The sequence below is a fragment of the Ambystoma mexicanum genome, chromosome 4p (assembly GCF_040938575.1).
Source record: "Ambystoma mexicanum isolate Mex_15411 chromosome 4p, UKY_AmexF1_1, whole genome shotgun sequence".
NCBI lineage: Eukaryota > Metazoa > Chordata > Amphibia > Caudata > Ambystomatidae > Ambystoma > Ambystoma mexicanum.
Window position 1 is genome coordinate 1,082,816,712 of NC_090927.1, and position 21,122 is coordinate 1,082,837,833.

Genomic DNA, 21,122 nt, shown 5'->3' on the forward strand with positions numbered 1-21,122 from the left:
ATAACATAACATTGCGGGGGGGTTTCCCACACATATATGGCCTAATTGACCTTTTAAATTAGGTCAGTTCTCCCGAGGTCAATTCTCCCGAGGTCAATTGTAAAAAGGTCAATTAGTATACATCCCCCGCCACACCCCTTGAGCCAGTCATTCATTGTGCACGCTGCAGATTGTGTTCACTGTATTAAAACAGGAAGCTGGAAACAACGCACCCCAAAAACATAGCTGGAAAAAACGCTGTCACCACGAAATAGCATTGATTGAACAAAGTAATATGTGACTATAGTACAAATTACCACCAAATACAAATTTAGCATAGTCCAAAAATGCTTATGTAATCCAGCCCCAGATGAAAGCCAGGATGCTACTTTCCTAACAGGCTGTGGCTTTGGGCATTCGTGCTTCTGTTTGTCTCCACTTTAGCACAGGATCTTCAACAGCTTGTTGTAATTACATTTGCATACAATTAGCAAATTGCTTTTACTCCCGACAAGTCTTCATTGGTGATAAATGCACGGCAGGCTTGTGTAGCTTGCAGCAGTGAAGGTGTCCATAACTTTAGCAGGTTGTTAATGTGGCTTCTGGCTTCTGCAGCCTGCTTTTTAACACAGGGTCCTTTTTTCACACCGGAGAAAATCAGAAAATGTAATGTAATTTGTTTTTTATAATGCGCATAATACCGTACCTGAGTGTGGTTTGTAAGCACGGATCCAGGATTCAAACCTCTGTTGCTCTGCCTGGTCTTGCTTCCAAGACCAGAGCGTTGCCCCTGTGCTATCCGCCATTCACAAAGCATCCATGAGCATCTCAGGATTGCACCTGCAGACCTGCACTTGATTCATGAAGGCTGGAGCGGATCCAGAGTTGCCTGGAGCATCTCCGAGATGATGAGAGTGAGCAAATCATTGGGACGCTCAAAGATGCTCCAGGCATCCGCAGATTTTCTCCAGTTTCAGGCTTGGGAACCAGATGTAAGGCAGCCGGTGCATATCTAAGTTGCTCATGGGCATCTCCTTATGGGCTCCAGTGCAAATATTTCTGAATCCGGCCCAGAGTAGCATTTGCATGTGGCATATGTGTGTCAATCGGTCCGGTAAGATAGCACAATGGGTTGGGCACTTGCTGCTGTGATCGGGAAGTTACAGGTTCGAATCCCAGCAATGCCAACTCAGCTGCTCATCCTTCTGATATTGATAAATGAGTACCAACTTCAGTTGGGTGATGATTGTATGTGAATCTGTTCTTTCACCCACAGCGCGTGTGTGAAAATGCTATATAAATTACAGCTCCTCATGATTTTTTGGAGAGGTCCTTTAGATGCTATTGGGCACGAGCGATCACTACCATGGTCTCTGTGGTTTCTCTACCAAACCCTATGCTCCTGAGACTCCCATCCTTGAGATGTACCTATATTCTATATTCACCATCCACCGAGCCCAGCAAACCAAAGGCCCTGATGGCCAGGAACTCTGTAGCCAGGTAACCGGTGACAGGGACATACTTTAGAGGCCCTATTGAGTTGTGATTGTGCCTTATTTGCTCTCTTTCTGACAACATTGTCTATTTTAAGTTCTATGTGATATTTGTGCATTTTAAAGGTCGAACACAAAAAGGGCAATGTATTTTGGCTGATTTTCTGTGGTCTTCAAAATGCCGAAATATGACATTCTCAATCACCCCACTCTTTGGGAAGGAGATCCCGCCTCCACCCTCTCCCGCGCACGCGGGATTTCGAGATAATTAGGAGTTTCACCCCCCCCAAACCTCACCTTCCATTTCCTGCCACCCCCTTCCCAGCCAAACACATTACACCGCCTCTACCACACACAGTCACGTGAACAGGCATGTATCCACCCCCTCCTTTCTCCACCACAAATGTTCTACCTCCTCTCCCACACAGACACGCACTCGCTCACAACAAAACCCTTACCTCACCCCTCCATCCCCCTTCCCAACGTCACTCGCCTGGCCGCCCGTGCACCCACTTATCTGCGGCAGGGGTATGACACTTTGAGTTAGAAAAGCCACTCCAAGCGGTCTTTCTAAATCGGACTTTTAAAATCCGAAATTTTTAAAAAGACCATTTGACTGCTCATGTGATCTATTGAAGATGTGTATTAGTCTTACACCGAGTGGAGAATGTTGTTCCTCGCCCTTCTGTAACTCATCCTGGCATTGACTGAATGTTGTCGTCAGCATGGTCAATGGTGAAGAATCATGGGAGTTATGGGCCAGAACAGAAGGGATAGGATGCCAGTGGGAGATCGCAGAATTCCGATCTTAGACATGATATGATATGATAGGTTATTTATAACACACTTAATACCCAGAGGTTTCTAAGCAAGGACCCAGGGATCGAACCTGTGGTTCTCCGTGGCGTCTTGCTTTCGAAAGTTGCCCCTGTGCTATCCTCCCGAGACTCCCGTATGCTTCGTGGATAGGTACAGACTTTGAAACAGTATGTTTCTAGCACAGACCACATTTGGAGAATGCATGTGCAGCGCAGTCCTTCATTATGGTGGTACCTGCACAGTCACATCCCAAGAATTGTGTGAGCGTGTTAAATGTTCCTTTTTCACCGTGTCATGAGAATTGCAGTGGCCCTTGTTGGGAAGCTGGGTGGAAGTGCTTGCCTATCATCAGGCAGGTGCCTGCTAATGTGTATCATACTCAGTAGCCTGTGTAGCAATGGGGCATCCTGCATTTGAGATGTGGCAAAATGCAGCCCCAGTTACATCACTGGTGCCCCTAGAGGACTGGGGGCAAATTGCAACAAAAATGGAAGTGCAAAGAGTAAATTACAAAAGCTGGAGATAGGTTAGCCCTTCCCCCCTATATATTCTAGGGGGGGGCATAATGCGCAATTCCAACTCTAGTCCTACAAAATGTGGGGAATAGTTTTGAATTTGGAGCGTCGCGGGAGGAACTACATGGAGTCCCCGATTCGGACTTTTGAGAGAACACAAAGGTATGGTGCACTTGCATTGTGAGAGTGAGGCGTGCATGAGAGCACCAGCCAGCAGCATTCTAGTGGTGGCATGTCCATTAAGGAGGAGCCAAGCCAGCCCCGTGAAAATACAGATTGCTCCCATAGCTGCAGATGAGGATGCGCTCTAGTCCTGGTTTTCTTTAGGGAAACATGGCTGGCCTTGGCTTACAATTCCCCACCTGCACGTACTGAATGGGCCATGCACGGCCTGGGATATTTTGCTTTTTGGGCATCTAGGCTGTGATGCTGCAAGCCCAAAAGTATGCAGGGGTGCCCTGAACCTCCCCGTGCATCAAGAGGGCCACAGGGATATATAATACATTACCCCAAAAGACAAGACATAACACACCTCCTTCCTTTTATGTAGAACAAAGGAGGATAAAGGAGGACCTGGAACATCCACACATTATCACAAAACACAAGACACAACAGTATGCATAGGTATGAATGTGTGTGCATGCGGGGAACACAAGACACAACAGTATGCATAGGTATGAATGTGTGTGCATGCGGGGAACACAAGACACAACAGTATGCATAGGTATGAATGTGTGTGCATGCGGGGAACACAAGACACAACAGTATGCATAGGTATGAATGTGTGTGCATGTGGGGCGGGAAGGAGATTCTCTGATTGGAAGGCCTGGGGCAGGATGTCTAGGCTCAAAAGGGAAGGCTTAATATTTTTACTAGAGTTATGGGCAGTGCCAACATGCTGAATTGGCTCAACCAGAATTGGCATGTATTCTTACATTGGAATTGCATTTTTACTGGCGTTAAGTTACCAGGATGAGACTGCTTACATGGGGATACTGGCTTACATTGATGCTGACAGTATGGATATGTTTCCTTACAGTGGCATAACATTTTACTGACAATATGGGGAAAGGCAACATGATGAGCATTCTTACATGGAGATGCTGGCCTACATTGGTGCAGCCAATAATGGCATGTTTTCTTACAGTGGCATGACAGTTTTATAGGCATTATAGATACAACCAACATGATGAGTGTTGTCACATGGGGATACTGGTGCATATTATTGGTGCAGCAGGAGTGCACATGTTTTCTAACAGAGGCATGGAATGTGTACTGTCATCATGGGCAAACATGGGACGTTCTTACATTTGGCTACTTGTCTTTAGTCTTCCAGCAAGCATGCTGATATTTTCTTATAGTATAATTACTGATAGTATGGGCAAAGAAAACATGAACATTTTCTTACGCGGGATACCAGTGCATATTGGCACAACCAGCATGAACATTTTTTATATTGGCAGAATACTGGCATAGGTTGTGGGCAAAGGCTTCGTGAAAATGTCTTTGTGCACTGTTGTTAGCCTGCAATCTATTCCATTTATTTACTGTGTTACCCTACAAAGACAACTGTAAACTATGAGGCTTTCTTCCCAATTTTAAACAGAAAGTGTGCTGTAAAATGAATAATTGAAACCCATTATTTGAAAACAAATAAAAAAGAATTTGTTATATCCTAGTATATGTATGGTTTACATCTGGTATGCGAGCTGTGGGTCTGTGAGTGGAGCTTGGAATGTTGGTGTGAGGCACGGAGGAAGGTGGTGAGTGAGAGGGTTCCAGGTTGGATGGTTAGGAACTTGCAGGGAGAGAGCCAAGGGTGAAGGCAGCATACATATTGATCTCCTATTCTCACCTACCTACTGAAGCTGTAACTAAATAAAGAAGACTTACTTTTATAACCCTGGCTCCCTGGTGGTTCCTGTGTGTCCTGCTTGAAGTTGATACCACCAGTAGATACATCAGAATTCTCAAGTGTGATAACTTCCACACAGCTTGCTTCGGTTGGCTGGGGCTCCCTTGCTATGCTCAGTTGCCCACCCACACCAAAGGGAAATGTTTACACCCCTCCAATTACACCATTCACCAGCCACCATGGCTTATGCATTGAGTGGTGCAACACCACCCCAACATGCCGCCTGCTTTCTGTGGACTTCCAACCACGCCAGCAGTCTGCTCTGAAGGCCAGCCTCTGTGGTGGCGCATCTGTGACACTCTGCCTGGAGAGCTCAGGGCGCCCGTTGTTGTGTATATGGTTGTTCAAGGTTTTCACCCACAGTGTCAACAATCTCACCTCATCCGGTTGCTGGAAGGTCTAACCCCATATCTGGGGTTGGGAAAGAAACTGCAGCATCCATGTTCATGTCTTGATGCCGGTGTACTCAATCGGCACTCAGCAGTATCCATTGGACAGTAGTTGTTGCTCAGTGGAAGACATCAATTGTGAGAAAGGAATTTGCTCTCTCTCTCTCTATAGATATGCTTCCCTTACTTTTGCCAGCACAATTCTCTATATATGCTTCCATTGCTAATATGATTAACTGAATAGTTTGTTCTTATTCTGATGTTATTGCAGTCCCACTATATGTATGTATGTATGTATGTATGTATGTATGTATGTATGTATGTATTTATTTATTTATTTATTTATTTATGTATGTTGCCATTTGTAGAGCGCACCCAACCCACAGGCATCCGGGCGCTATTCTTAGTAGACAAGCACAGTGGTTACATGGTTGCATATATACAGAGACAGGAGATATATATAGAAGATATATATATAGGTTTGATGGAAATTCCCAAAATAAGCGTCTGTCTATATTTATTGTTAGTTTGATTGTGCATGATTTGGGGGAGGGAAGTGGACAGATGCTTTATTTACATTGAAACACCATGTGGCTGCCCCACACTTACCTCCCAAATCCATAGTGTAGGAGTCATGCAGAAGCGCACGCTGACCAGTGTGCTCCAGTAGCACGCAGGACATGCTTCCAGAGTGGCTGCTAAGATGACCACTGCCTTCCGCAGGCTGTAATCATGCGTAGATGCTGTGCTCTGTGCAAACTCAAAATGCCAGGATGTCAGGAGCTACCTCCTCAGCAGCTCAGTAGGATCTGGGGATACCCCTCCACCCCCCAGCAGATACATGGGCAGGAAGGCCCCTCAACGTCACCAAAGAGGGTGCAAAGGGGGCTGGATGAAACAGGGTGCAAGGAGTTGTCGATAATTTGCCTATTCCACAGGGTTCCTGGACCCAGCAATCTCTGGCGCGCTTCACGCACCACCTCTACCCCTACCCCAGGGCTCGTAGGAGTTCCATGTCTTGCCAGAGGTTCCTCCATGTTAGAGCAACTCTGTGATGTACCTGTCGGGCACATGCATGCAGCCTCAGCCTAGCACCTCCGGACACTCTGGCCGTCACCAGAAGCAGCAAACCCTAGCGAGGTGACCAGCTTCGATCTCCACACACCCCCAGGTGTGTCAAAAACGTGAGAACCCTCTCATGCTTCACATGCGCTCATTTACCCATTGTACTCACGTTTACCACGCACACACGCAAGCACCTGCATGAACGATGCCCGAGAAACTGGCGGGCCACGGTTTCCACCACTCCCAACTCACACAGTGCATGCGATTGGCCACCCCTGATTGAACTGGGAGCTCAATAAAGCTGTCTTACAAGTAAACAACTGTTTGTCGATACTTGTGCTGTTTGATCCCGCTCATCCAAAGTAGTGTCAAGATTGGGTGCATACAGCACATTTCTCAAAGCTATGAGAAATGTTTTGAACTATGAGTGACATATGATGAATAGTGTCATAAACTTGTGCTGTGGTAGGATAACTTATAACTTTTTTTGTTGAACTGGTGAGCTGTGCATGCTCTGCACAGTCCGCACCTCAAAAAATAAAGCCACCCCTCGTCTATTTCTGAGACTAGAGGCTTGACTATTTCTGGTGGCATTTCCTTTCCCTGAGTCCAAAAGGAACTAATAACCGGCTCTCAGACATCATCAAATAAAATGGAGATAATTAAATGTTTGTCATCATGGAATGCAATGCCGGAGCACTTGCGTCTGGAGACATTCTCTAGGTTGTGAGCGTGCCAAATGATGGCTTTGCACAGTGCCAGTGCAACATTACCTTATGCAAATAGACATTGCAAAATAAGGGCTTTCCATAGCGTTTACCTCCCTCTTCCAAGCACTATAATAACAGTCGTCATTAGCGTCTCTTGTATTGGAAGTTTGGAACTCGATGTGCCGATATCGGAAGGGAGAAGGGTTTGCCCTGCCCGGGATTCGGACACGCCAAATGCAGGTTTGCCTCGTGTCAGAGACCAGGGATTTAGCTGTGAGGCGGCGCCCAGGCCATTTAGGCCATTTCCATGCCAGCTCTGTACAATTCTGCCTCTTTACATCCCGAGGGCAAGAGCTGTAAGTGTGTGCTTTGTGGGAAACCTGTCCGGTGCTATCGATTGGCCGTGACGCAGCTTGGGGGAACTTGCACAATGTCAACAGGAAGTGCGCGCCATGGTTCTGTGTGCATGCAGTGGCCCATATAATCAGCAGCACACATGCTATTTGTTTGTAATCTGGAGCCCAGTCGCAGAGCCGAGCGGTGGGGCATGTTTCAGCAAGTGGCAGGGGAAACAAATGCAAATGGCTCCCTTTGTAAGGAACTGCTTCGTTTCCATGGCATTTTGTGTTGAGCAGAGAAGGCAAGGAGACTTGCTAGTGAATACCTCACTAGGTCGACTTGCCTAAAATCAGAGGCGATGCTAAGGGGGCAGGGGGATAAGGGGGTTATAGCCCCCGGTCTTTTGGTTGTAGCCCCGGATAGAATCTCAGGAGCTATAGCCAAAAGGCTAGCTAGCCCCCAGTCCCAACAGTTCTGATATCAGCGTAGCCCGGAGTCTTTTCCAGACCTAGCAACACCCCTGCCTAAAATGCACACAAACCCTTCTTTGCACCAGTTCACTCTCTGAGGGATAATCTAAGCCAAGTTGTGATATCATTTTTATTTATTTATTTTATTTGCATTTGTAGCAGCGCACCAAGCCCTCGGGCATCAGGGCGCTAGTACAGTAAGTGCGACGTGACATTCTTAAAAGTGCAAGCAAACTTACACAGGTTACAACCTCACCATTTCCCTAATGCCTTACTACAGCAGCGCAGTGTTTTGGTGGCGGGACGGGAGGATTTCCATTTAGTGCTTTGCGGAACAGGAGGATAGTGGGGGCATTTCCAACCTCTGCCGGGACTGAGCTCCAGATGTTTCGTTATATCTCAGTCCTAGGATGAGCATCACAGTGTATAATGAAAACGACAAGCTCTCTCCTCCATTCTTTTATGCATGTGCAGAATTGAAGCTCTCGTTCTCAGAAAAGTTGACAACATAACTGGGTGTGCTGTGGTGTCTTGGAACAGGCAATTTAATGTATAGCAAGGCCTTAACACCTGTTTTCAGAGTAATAGTGTATTCTCTTCATAGGCACTGTACTGTACACTAAGCTGGCAATCTCCATACAAAGACATCCACCTTTTATAGGAAGTGAAATGAGTGCTGTGTCTGCCATTCAGAGGCGCAGCGAGGCGTGCACGGGTGGCCTTGCGCTGCCTGCCTGTCGACTGGTGGTGGTTTTTTGTGCCATTCAGAGGCGCAGCGAGGCGTGCACGGGTGGCCTTGCCCTGCCTGCCTGTCGACTGGTGGTGGTTTTTTGTGCCATTCAGAGGCGCAGCGAGGCATGCACGGGTGGCCTTGCCCTGCCTTCCTGTTAACTGGTGGTGTTTTTTTGTATTTATCGAGTAAACATCAGAATAAGCAGTATTGATCCAGCGGTGTCAGAATCCGGGAGGCCATTATGGAACCAAGGCTAGAATTCCACAGCTGTTCAATAATCGCTCAAGAGCGGCGCGCCACCTAAATCTCTTTTATCTTGGATGGAACTGGTTTTCGATCCTATGTTTTTTTTTCTTCTGCTACCTCTTTTTAACATGACTGAAATGTGGGGGTTCAGTACAGGGAAATATTATACAGAGCTCCTCCATTCGTACGGGCAGGAGGGGGTATCCAGCATGGCGGGAGTGGTGGTGAGGGTGGGGCGAACTATGGGATCTCCGAATGTCCCATTGTGTGGTCAAACAAGGGAGACATTTCTGACCAGCCATTAGGGCCCAAACACCTTGTCAAGCAACAGCAAGCGCTACAGTCTGAAGGGTTGAGGTGGGCGAGCCGGAGAATTCATGTGCGTGGCGAGGGCAGAGCCAAGCCTAGGGGTCTGGCTGGCTATGCGAGCCAAACGTGGTCCTAATTGGCAAAAGACCCAGAGCTGGCGTCCTGCCTCCCCGCCACCAACCACGCAAAACTCGCACCTTCTGTCCTGTCTTTCTCCCATATTACACAAACCCAGAGCTCATGTTTTGCCTGCAAGCCATGCCCCTCATATCACAACACCTGTATCTAGTGCTGTGCCTCGCCACTCCAACAGTTGGGTTGGAGGGCTTGTAAGTACTTTGCGGTAATGCCTGTGATTCGAACAACCTGATTGGCTGCTCACCCACTCCAGGATGCTAATGTTTAAGTAAGAATCTGGGCAAATCATCCGAGCGAGAGTTTCTTTTATGGAGGCTATTTATTGATTAGATACAGATGAGGGTCCAGGAGAGCAAATTCCAGCAGCAGGCAGAGAGGAGGACTGCCACTTGCCAGTGTGCTATCCATTAAGCTATCTTGCCATCCCCACTGACACACCTATAAAACTGCAAACAACTCCCCAGAGGTGGTCATGACCTAAATGTCGTGCCTTCTGAGCTATTAATCTTCCATAATGTGTTCAATACCGGAGGCCAGTCTCCAAGCGAGGAACAAGGATTCGAACCAGAGCCATTACGTGTCATTACTTTGCCCTATAGCTTTTGTTAGCCCATGAGCATAACCTGGGGGTGGGCATTAACCCACAATAATGACCTCTCAGACAGGCTGTAAGTCTTAGGTGACAGACACCACACATCCTGACAGACAATGTAAGGCATTGCAATTGTATAGGGAACATAAATCCTCATCTTACTGGCAACATTTCAAAGAGAGCAGGAAGCTCTGGATTATGTACTATTTTTGTTTTTCCGTTGCTCATTTAGGTCGGTTAGCAGTAGTTTAGAAAACGTGCCAGCTCAGTGGGTTGAGGGCTTGCTGCTGTGCATAGTATAGAATCTGAAGGCAACCGGTCTGATACTGTAAAGATCGGCCTTGCCTATTTTTCCCCAAGGGTAATACAATTAGTTTCACTGAACTAGGTAATAGTGACACTTATTTTTAATTTGGCACACGACGATGTTTCCACTTTCCTCATATACAGCTCTTTGTGTGAAAATCCCAATGCTTCGGAGCACTATCATAATGGGAGCTATTATTAACCAACTCAATGGTTCTCCGTTCGTCCTTGGAAGGACTGTTGGAAGAAAGTACTAAGCACAGAAGGTTCCATGCGTGTGCTGCATACATGTTGATTATTGCATGGTCTGTTATAGCCCATGCTCTAAATGTAGCTAGTACAGATCATGGAGCATTCTAGGGAGACATTACAAAACCTCTGACCTCGTAATTGATATTACTTCACCAGGAAGACTTGGAAGGTTATCTGCCAGGCAGGAAGCATTAGCAGGTGTATCCCTCATAGGTCTCAAGCCCCCCAAGCCCCCACCCTCCTCAGTCTCAAATACTGAAGGGCCCTGCAGAGCATGCACAGGATCTACTCAAATAGACACACACGGGCTTCTTCATTTCGGATCTGCTTGGACGTGTCTCTCCATATGACAGAATGCTCCTTCTTAACCCACCCTTTCCTCTTTCTCCAGCAGACCAAGGTCTTCAGATGCAGACTCGGGCACACTAGCCAATATTCACCTGGACAAGCCTCAGGGCCGCGGGGCCACTGCACTGGTGATGGGTTCAGTGGAATACCCCCATTTCATTGCGGACATATTTGCGCGAGGCCCACTTTTTCACAATTCTGTAACACATTTCCTTGCAAATATATTTGGCGGGTATGGGTTTAGGTATATAATTATGGTGGGGAGGATGTGGAACGTGCAGGGGGTCTCCTGTATTATATTTGCAATTAAATCTTTTAAAAAATGTAATAGTTGGGAACAAATTAGCCTCGAGCAACAACGTACAGCCGCGTTCAGCATCAATGCCTATCACCTTACATCACCAAATTCACAAAAGACATTTCTGGAATGTGTTACATCTTACAAGCTGGGACGACACCCGCACACCATGGCTGAGTTAGCATGCTTGCACACCTGTGGGAAGATTCTCTAGGCCCACAGACAGAATCCGGGATGCACGCCCTGCATCATCCTCTTCGGCACCAGTCGGAAGGATGCAGTTTTTTCCAGGAGGTAATAGCGTATTGCATGTTATGCAATGGATGATTGTGTTGCTATGCGATCTTATAGCGCCGACGGCAGCTAGAAGTGCTTCGAAACCCTTTGTGCGAAAGAACCTGTTCACGGCACATTCACTAATTCACTAGTAAACATTCACTCCCACCATCACAACACCAAACAAGATGTTTTCAATATTTTGTTACGTTTGTAAAACATGAGCATCTCCCTCCCCCACCCCAGACCACCTCTTCTTTCATCATATGTTTATAACCATCTCTCCCCTCCTTTCAGGCGGTTTGTGTTTTATACCTTCTTTTAAAAAAAGAAAAACAGAATTCTGCCAGTTGGAAGACATCTAGGCAGTGTAGAAGGAAAGGAAAGTCTTTATGTGTCACGTCACACACTTCACATTATGCTTCTGTCCTTCTTGACCGCTTGAGCTGATCTTTGCTTACCCTTAGGTCACAGGTCTGAATCCTGGCAGGGCCCTCTTCAGATTTACCAGGTGGATGGATTGAGTAATAGTCACACCTAATATTAATAGCATTGTTAAGCTGCTAGAGGTTCCTCAACAAGCGACACTCAAAACAAGCTGTTATATTGTTAAGATTTCTTTGTGCAAAATAACCCTGCCGGAGGGTTTGGTCTCCTTTTACCACCCTCTTTCCCCCTTAGCCATTGTTTTTGTCTTGGGCTCTTGGGTATACTTTCTATTTACTTACACTTTGATTAACTGGCTTTTGGGCATTGCTGAGCGCTGATTAACTTTGTTTTGCGGACACATTAGAAGCAGGCAACATAATACAAATGAACACTAACCAAGAGGGGGGTTGAAGAGAAGAGCATCACCTTTTCACCTGGGTTCAAAATACCTTCAACTATCCCTCCGTAAATAGCTCCCCACTCGAGCTCTTTGCTCCTCTACCTCTAACTCCCTTGGGGTCAGTCGTTTTTCAAAGAAACAAGCTGGGGGTAGACCTCTATCTTCAGCTGGGGCCTTGCTTTGGAACAGCCTCCCTGCCACTCTGAAACTTGAGGAGAACCATCTCCGGTTCCGGAAGCACCTCAAGACCTTCCTCTTTTCTTCTGCCTTCGCTCCCCCTCTCTCCTGCTGATTCTGTTTCTCTCCCGGCGCTGTGCACCTGGCCACCCTCTGTCCCCCGGGCCCAGGTGCCTGCTTACCCTGCCACCCTCCACACTGCCTCCGGGCCACCCCTTGCAATGGGGTCTGTATCTGTACCCATAAAGTCCCCCACCCCCTTTCTTTTCTTTCTGCACTTATCAGACATACCCTGTCTGCTAAACTCAGCACTTGCCACTTGCTGGCAACACTAACACTGTGTATTGTTTTTATTATTTATTTATTTCATGTATTTATTATTATTCATCTGTTTCTCCTCTGTGCCACTCCTCTGCGCCACACTTTCCACTCCCCCCTTCCATACACTTTTCAGCTCTTCCCTTTCCCAATGTCACTGGGGCTAGTGAGATTGTTGTTTTGTTCTCCCCTGTTCACCTGCCTTGCCTCGTCGTGCTCTGAACACTTGTGTATGAGCGCGATATAAATAAAATATCATATCATACCTGGCAACAGTAGTGTGGTATTACCGCCACATCTTAAACGCTCCACCCAACTGTGATGAGGCCCATTGTCATTTGTAGCGCGCTGCCCAGGCCGGTAAAGGCACTGCCGTCTGCCTTACGGGACCCTCACTTCACTCAGGCCCTTAACATGGGCGGCAGGCCATTACCAGCAAGGTAGGCCTGCAGTCTCGAGTAAAATTACCTCAGTATAGCACCACTCAACCAGCTTCCATGAATTTCCACTCTCACACATCCTGGCTCTGAGCAGGTGCTAGAATGTCTTCACTGTGCACACGTGGCCCCTCCCACACCAGCACAATCAGGGACTCTGGGTTTGATTTTCAGGGCCATTTGATGATGAAAAAACGTTATCACTTTGGTTGAAGGTTTTCCCAACCGAAGAAAACACGAGTTTCCACCTAGCCATGTTGTCCTGTTGCAAATTCATCAGGGAGGCCAGGACGACTTGTGTTGTGCCTTTTCAACATTTGTAATTGTCTAGCGTGCTATTTAGTGATGTACGAATACATACACTACTCCCTCCACGTGGTAATACAAAATGTTAAAACGATTCCACGTGACCAGTCTAGGGATGGTTTGCCAGCTCTGCTGTCCTGGTGAACAATAATCCGGCATTTATTTTCCATCCTGTCCTCACTCAAGAAAATCTTCTTCTCAAAAAGAAGCTCCATCACTACCACGAGGAACCTTCGCAGTCAAAATGTATGCCCTTGAATGAAAGCGGCATCGCGTGGTTCCCCCTAAATAGTATTAGTTAAACACTATAATGAGCATGCTCAAGAAAATAGCAGCAGGTAAGTGTTGCATGCCATACTACCTAACATTAGTATTATCGGTATCGCTATGATCAATAATAATTATAAATATTGTTATTGGTCCTAACACTACTACTATTAGAAGGAAAGTACTAACATTGTTATTATGCATACATTTTAATATTGAGATTATCATTATTTGTCTTGTTAATGAATGATTAACCATAACAGATATGCAGATACGACAAACAATAATAATGATGACACGAATAGTAAGACTATTTCTGCCAATAGTTTTAGTCGAGCTTATAGTGCATACTAGCTGATGGTGTTGCCCGGGCTTTTATTCTCGAGGTACAGTTAACAGTGTATAATGTGGTGCAGATTGGCGAAACGGTGTGGAATTGTATAAGGAGCAGTGCTTCGCCAAGTCACAAACCCACAAACAGATGTTTACATTTGCTGAAATCTGGGGAAAGGGGTGGAATGTCAAAATGACATGTAGCCATTAATGTATGGCATGTCCTAATAGGCGTCTGTGCAAGATTTGGTTCAGATTGGTGAAACGGTGCGGAATTTTATAGGGAACATACGTGACGTCACAAACCCACCCATACATTTTCACTTTTTGCTGAAATCCAGGGAACTGGGTGGGGTGTCCAAATGTCATGTAGCTAGTAATGTCCAGAAGGTCTTAACATGTGACTGTACAATATGTGTGATGATTGGTGACACGGTGGGGAATTATAAAGGGAATATTCGCAAAGGCACAAACTCACAAACCCTCACCCAAATGTCCCCTTTTGCTGAAATCTGGGGAAAGGGGTGGGGTGTCCCAATGTCATGTAGACAGTAATTTCCTATCAGGTGACTGTGCAAAATGTTGTGCTGATTGGTGAAATGGTGTCGAATTGTATTGGGCGAATACGCGAAGCCACAAACCCACAAACTCAGAGACTTTTGCTGAAATCCAGAGAAACGAGTGAGGTGTCTAAATGTCATGAAGCCAGTAATGTCTGGAGGGTCCTTACAGGTGACTGCGCAAAATGGGATACAGATTGGTGACACAGTGTGGAATTGTATAGGGAACAGGCACAAATCCACAAACCCACAGCTAGATTTTCACTTTTGCTGAAATCTGGAGAAAGGGATGGGGTGTCCAGATGTCATGTAGCCAGTAATGTCCAGAGGGTCCTAACAGCTGACTGTTCCAAATGTGGTGCAGATTGGTGAAGCAGTGTAGAATTGGATAGGGCACATACGCTTTGCCACACACCCACAAATGCTCACTTTTTTATGTATAGATTAGCAGCAGAAACAATAATGCTAATAATTCTTATTATGCAAATAAGACCACATAATGATATTAATGTAAATAATAATAATAATAATAATAATAATAATAATAATAATAATAATAATAATAATAGTAATTACAATAATTAGAATTTTCCTAGTGATCATTTCAGTCAAGCTAATATTACTTTTTCTAGTAATGGCAGCAGGGCCATTATCAATACTAACACCAATATCAATAATAAGAATAACATATTTCCCAAATGTATCTCGAAGATCACAGAAATCAAACATCCTGAGCGTCTCCTTTTCTTGAAGAAATGACTCTTATCGCTGCGATTATCGCACAGCTTTGGCTTTCTGTCATTTATCCAGACAACTCTTGAACACAAAATATGTGCACCATTTTTCCCGTGGAAAGTCGCTTGTCATATCTCTATATTTTATGCGTAACCTTTCCCCGCAGGATGGGGGGGGGGGCCGCGGTGCTGTAACTCAAGCCCCACAAATGTTTATTCCAGCTTTGCTTGGAGGCTTTGGGATTTACAGTGGAATAAAACAGTCCAACGCGACATCCTTAAATCACCAACGCTCTTTATAGATAGCAGCACCAAGTCTGTTCAAGACCAACAAATGCACATTAGGATAGGTTTTTATTTTTTTATTACAAGAAGTTCACTGCTAGAGACTGTAGACCGCTTACCAATCAAACCTTAAAGTGCAGAGCTCGATCCAACGTTCAAATCAATAAAACAATGGTTTCAATTGGCTCAAATTCGTCAAACCTCTACGGAGCTAACTCATGAGTTATGAAGAAATTACAACAAGCCTTATAATTCTTGATTAGTTTTATGTGCAGTTTGCATCCTTTTATTCTTTCCAGTCATGGTCACCTACTGGTTTGAATCAGGTCCAATTGATTTGAATCAGATTAATGCCCCACAAACTGAATAGAATTAAATCCAATGCATTTAGTGACAATAAAAAAAAATATATAAAATGTTCAAGCCAACTTGTTACTTAGATCTTTTAGAGCCGAGGTTGGGATCTTTCAAATCATTTTTATTAATGGTATGTGAGCCAATTCTTCTATGCAGATCATTAACCATTCAACGATCCTGCCCGTATCAACCTCCAGAGGAAAAAGGTCTGAGTCCCACCTGCCAAGATCCGAACATCTGACCACTGAGCTATTTTACCAAGTCTATTATGAAGACACAATGTTAGTTCACCTAACTGGGGGTAGGAAGGGCTTGCACCCTATAGTGTGCAGTCAAGTAAGAAAGAGTTGATGAGATGGGACATACACTCCATCAAGGGACTGGTAAGGACCCAGACAGAATTGGCACCTGTTTTAGATTTAAGGGATAAGGAGGTCATACACACTGAGGCACATACATATATGGCCTGATTCCATTCAACAAAATATGACAGTGACACTATCAATGAAGCATGACACTCAATACCTTTCTGATATAGCTCTTATTACTGAAGGTCAATATGTTTCTAGGCACTAACAATGTTGATGAATAATACATTTAATTCAATGGGAGATTAAGACAGGGACCCATGCTCACAAAATGTTGTCAGGTTGAAAACCAGTATTAGAACCCAGGCCTTATGGTTCTATTTAAGACAACAGACGCTAGAAGGCACCTCCCAATTCACGCTCTAAGCAGAAGTGTATGTGTTTGTATTTATTTGAAGGACAGGTGAAGTGAGGAACTTCCAGGAGTCAAGGTAAGTTTCTGGCAAGTATTTATTCTCATGAAATGAAGGCCCTCCAGTCATAGGCGTATCTCCAAACAGAAAGGGTGATGTCCATAGATGCAACGTTCTGTGGAACCCCATGAAGGTTCCATGTCTCCAGGGAGACCACATAACATGTTTATCATGTATTGGCAAGTGAATGGCAACAGAAACATATGCAAGTTTGAAAGAGGCATAAGATAATAACATGCTTATAAGTGCAGTTACAACAAGAACCATAACATGTTTGTGTATTGCAGTTGCCTGGAATGTTTACCTCTTTATTTGTATTTATTGTTTTATATAGTGCCTTAATTCAAGGTCCATAACATATTTATTACTTGCAGTTTGATAAACAGGAAACATTTATTATAACGGATGTTCAACTCCTGACAAGGGAGTCAATGAATACACATTTATGGTAGAGAAAAATGAAAGGAATCTCTACAGAAGAAGGCTAGACAATACACATATATAACAACAGGGATGTCAATCTTGATGATCAGAAATAACAAATAATTATAATATAATATAGCAACACATTTACTGACGGTGGAGTCATTGCCATGAAGGGTGCATGTACAATTGCACAAAGATGAGAACATGTGTTGAGCCAGTTTATGGTGGTGTTAAAAAGTGTGACTTATACCAGCCACAAAACAAAACAAATAGAACAGAATATGTATATATAAGAAAACAGGTGACTTATAAAGGCAACTTTAACCTAAGGGTGCAAGTGGTTCAAACTAAAGAGGAGTCATTTATAAATATACAAAATTATATTGGTAAGTGTCACCGGAGGGAGTGGTGGTGTCAGCTAGGGAAGATGGGGGAGAGAGTAGGGGAGCGCCCTCTTTTGCAAGTACGTGTAGTTTAAGCCAAGCTTTCAAGATATCCATAGTTGGGCCGGATTTGGTTTTGATGGGCAGTGGGTTCCAGTGGAGCGGGGAAAGTAGAGGGAAAGAGTGGAAGCGAGAAGAGGCCCAAAGGTGTTCTGGGACAATGAGTGCAGAGGAGAATCATAGGGGAGGGCGAGCAAGCCGAGATGCAATCAAACAGGACTGAGGGGCAAGACCATTGATAGCTTTGTAGACTATGAGGCGGAGCTTGAAATGGGAGCAGCTTTGCATGGAGAGCTAACCAGCTTGTTGTCAGTTAATTAGAAGTGGGGTAGGATGTAGAGAGTGTGCGTAGCAAAGTTGAGGACCTTGTCTAGAGGGAGGAAAGAGTATAAAGGAAGGCCAATGAGCAGGCTTGAGCAGTAGCCAAGTTTGCTGAACATGAGGGTGAAAATGAGAGTTTTTGTAGAGTGGTTAGTAAGAAAAGGAGGACTTTTCTGAATGTTGAGGAGGTTAATATGAGCAGCAGAGGCAGTGGTAGTGATGAACCATTGCAAGCAAAGATCGCTATCAAGGAGGACCCCAGGTTTCAAGCCTTGGGCAAGGGAGCAAGAAGGTCAGGCATTTGAGGAAAGAAAGCAGGGGATGGGTGGCATTGGAAGCTGGGAGAAAGAGGACTACATTTCAGAGAGCCATCCCTTGATGAATTGCAGTGAGACAATTGGTAATCCCTTCCGAGGTGGCTGGACTAAAGGCGTACACATTTACCAATTTCTTAGACTAAATATAGTAAAATGACTCATCGATCACCACCTGACACGACCGAAGTAAGATCAACATGCACACAGCATATGCTATCATGTCAATTTCAAGGATTCCTAAAACTCAGAGCCAAAAATGACTTTCCATGGGCTAAAAAAGCAATGGAATTAGGGCTTTCAATTCGTAGGCCAATAACCTTATGCTAAAACCGTAGATGTCTCTGTGAAGCATAATGGCGTGAAACTGGCAGTCTTCCAGTAACAGTGGGAAGATCTCCCATGGCTTTAGTGGAAGCACCAAGTAAGCCACCGTGCTTTGATATAAACGAGGCAGGGTCCTCATTAGCACCCCTGTGCAACACTCGACATATGTGACACCAAATTAGCTTGGGGAAAGCTTCTGTAGCTTAAGGGTTACTCATCTGCATGAGCATAGATATTTGGAGGTGAAAACATTCCTGTGGGTATGTTTTACAATCTCCTCTGTATCCTACGATTTACCTGAAAGTGTTGGTAGAATTTTGGTCATTTTGTCCCAAACTACATGCTCATTCTTGGCCTGGGCACCAATAATCAGAGCCCCTTTTTTCTGTACTTAAAGAGTAGGCACGTTTGTCCTTCATCCTCACGTCTACTCTCTTCATGCAACTGATGAGGAATACGAGATGCGCAGGATCCGGTGAGAAGATGAGCTACAGCTGGTTTCTCTTCACCAAATTATACATTTTTATACATTTTGCCAGCAGAATTGTCGAGTGTTCATGAAACGTTTTAGGTATGCTGCCTACCATGTCTCAACAGGCACCAGCATCCAATCACATAGCAAACCAGCCTTAACTTTCTCTGTATAGAACTTTGCGTTACTAAGTGAAGAAGGGTCCATTGCCCCATAAGAGAAACTAACCCCAAAATTCCAACTATCACACTTCACAACAAAATCAGTTACTGGTTCTGCCCTTTGTTAGGAAACACATGAGCGATAGGTCTTTCTTGGTTATAGCATCAACTCCCTGGAATTTTTTTATTCTACTCTTGATTAGCATCAGGGGTGTTCCTAGCTCTGGAAAAGATCAGGGACTATGCTGATGGTGGGAATGCCGGGATTGGGGCTAACTAGCCTTTTGGTTGTAGCCCCTAAGCTTCTATCCAGGGCTGCAACCAAATGACCCGGGGCTCCGAAGACCCAGCCCTAGCAATGCCTCTGAGCATGATTCCATAAGGAAGGTTTTGTTTGGATAACAAGTGGTCTCTCTTCAATCCTAGAACACGATTGGTTATTCCCTTGGTTTGCACTTGCCCTTTGGCATGTTCTCCCCTTTCCACCAATGGTTATCTGCATGGTGTTTCTGTTGGCAAAGGCTTCACCAGTGCCAGTACAGAGGCTGCTGAAGGCTTAAGGATCGGTATTCTATTTTGAAAGCAGGAACAAGGTGGCAGTGGCCGTAAGGCTCTGCATAATGGGACTGTGTCTCCCCAAAGACTCCCGACAGGATCACTGTGTTGGTGAAGCAAATAGAATACTAGATTTGGCAGAAGGGGCAATAAATCAAGGACGGTAGTTATACGTCACAAATGATGGAGACGTAACGTCATCACAGTGCTGCCTTTCACTGATTGGTAGCAGCCTGTCTTAGAGGCTTTGTACAGTATCTGTTTTTGGTGATAGTCAGCAATAGGGGCCGGGGTTAGGGGAAGCGCTCTGGTGAATCCCTGGTGTACATCCCCCATGTTGCTCATCACACAGTGGGCGGCATTCCTGGTCCCCAGAGGGGCACCAAACCCGATGGGGGCAGGGAGCGTCCAATGTGACTATATCATGCTAGCTACATGTACAGCACCCTGACACCCACTTTGCCCTACGCCAATTGTTGAATACTTAAAAACGCTGTTTAAAGTATATATGAACGATATAAGTAGCCATCTTGAGGGAGGAACAATAGCAGACAGTGCCGGCACTGCTGCCCCCTCCTTGCAGGGAAGACAACTCACCAAACAAAGAGTCATCCCGGAAATTTCGCGGAAGTGGATCAGGGTTCCAGCCAGCCTGACTGTTGCTGTGACCAATGCTGTCTCCTGCTGTTTCTGGGCGAATACACAAGACCCCTACTGTGGATTCTACTTCTGTGACACGAGTTGGTGAATTCTGACTGCCTCCCAAACTCTCAGCAAATGTATGCAGAGTCTTTCATAGACATGTCACCTTACACAAGAGTAGCAAATAATCGGCGGCCATTTTGCATGGTTCCTACTAAGCCTACTTGCGAATCTATGGAAGAGAGCTTTCGTTGTTGGACAGAGTCTAGCAAGCCTCAGTACACAAGCTGAGCACCACATGCTGGGGGAAGGGACAAAAGGAGATGGAAGAGAAACACACACAAGCAGCCACCCATCACGCAGAAACCTGTCACCAGCCACATTGCCAAGTCTAGCCCAGCAGGGAGACAAGGGGGCAGTCGAGTGCCAGCTCAGGCAGGCCTGGGGAATTGGAACATGTGCAGCCGTGTTTGCCTAAGGCCCACTTTCCAACACAAAAACCCTGGGCCGTGATGCCACTGCCCTTAAAAAGTCACCTGGGAAATGGCTGCCAGGGGGCAACATTTCCCTAAAAATGCACCCTCAGTAAAATGAATCACTTTCCCCAAGTATTCTAGGATTGGAGTTTATATCAAAACATTATACACCTCCTAGAAAATTTGGGGAAAGTATTTTAGGGGTCAGGAAAAAATCAAAGCAACATTATCACATGGAACCCCCAAGAGTACAGCCCTGATTAGGACAACAATTAGACACAGCAATGGAATCCTGGGTGCCACTGGAAGCCAGATAGGTTCCTCTGCAACATTCAGACCCATAGCGACCACAATGGATACTCTATAGGGAGTAGTGTGACTATACATGTAGGAAATGCATAGGATATAT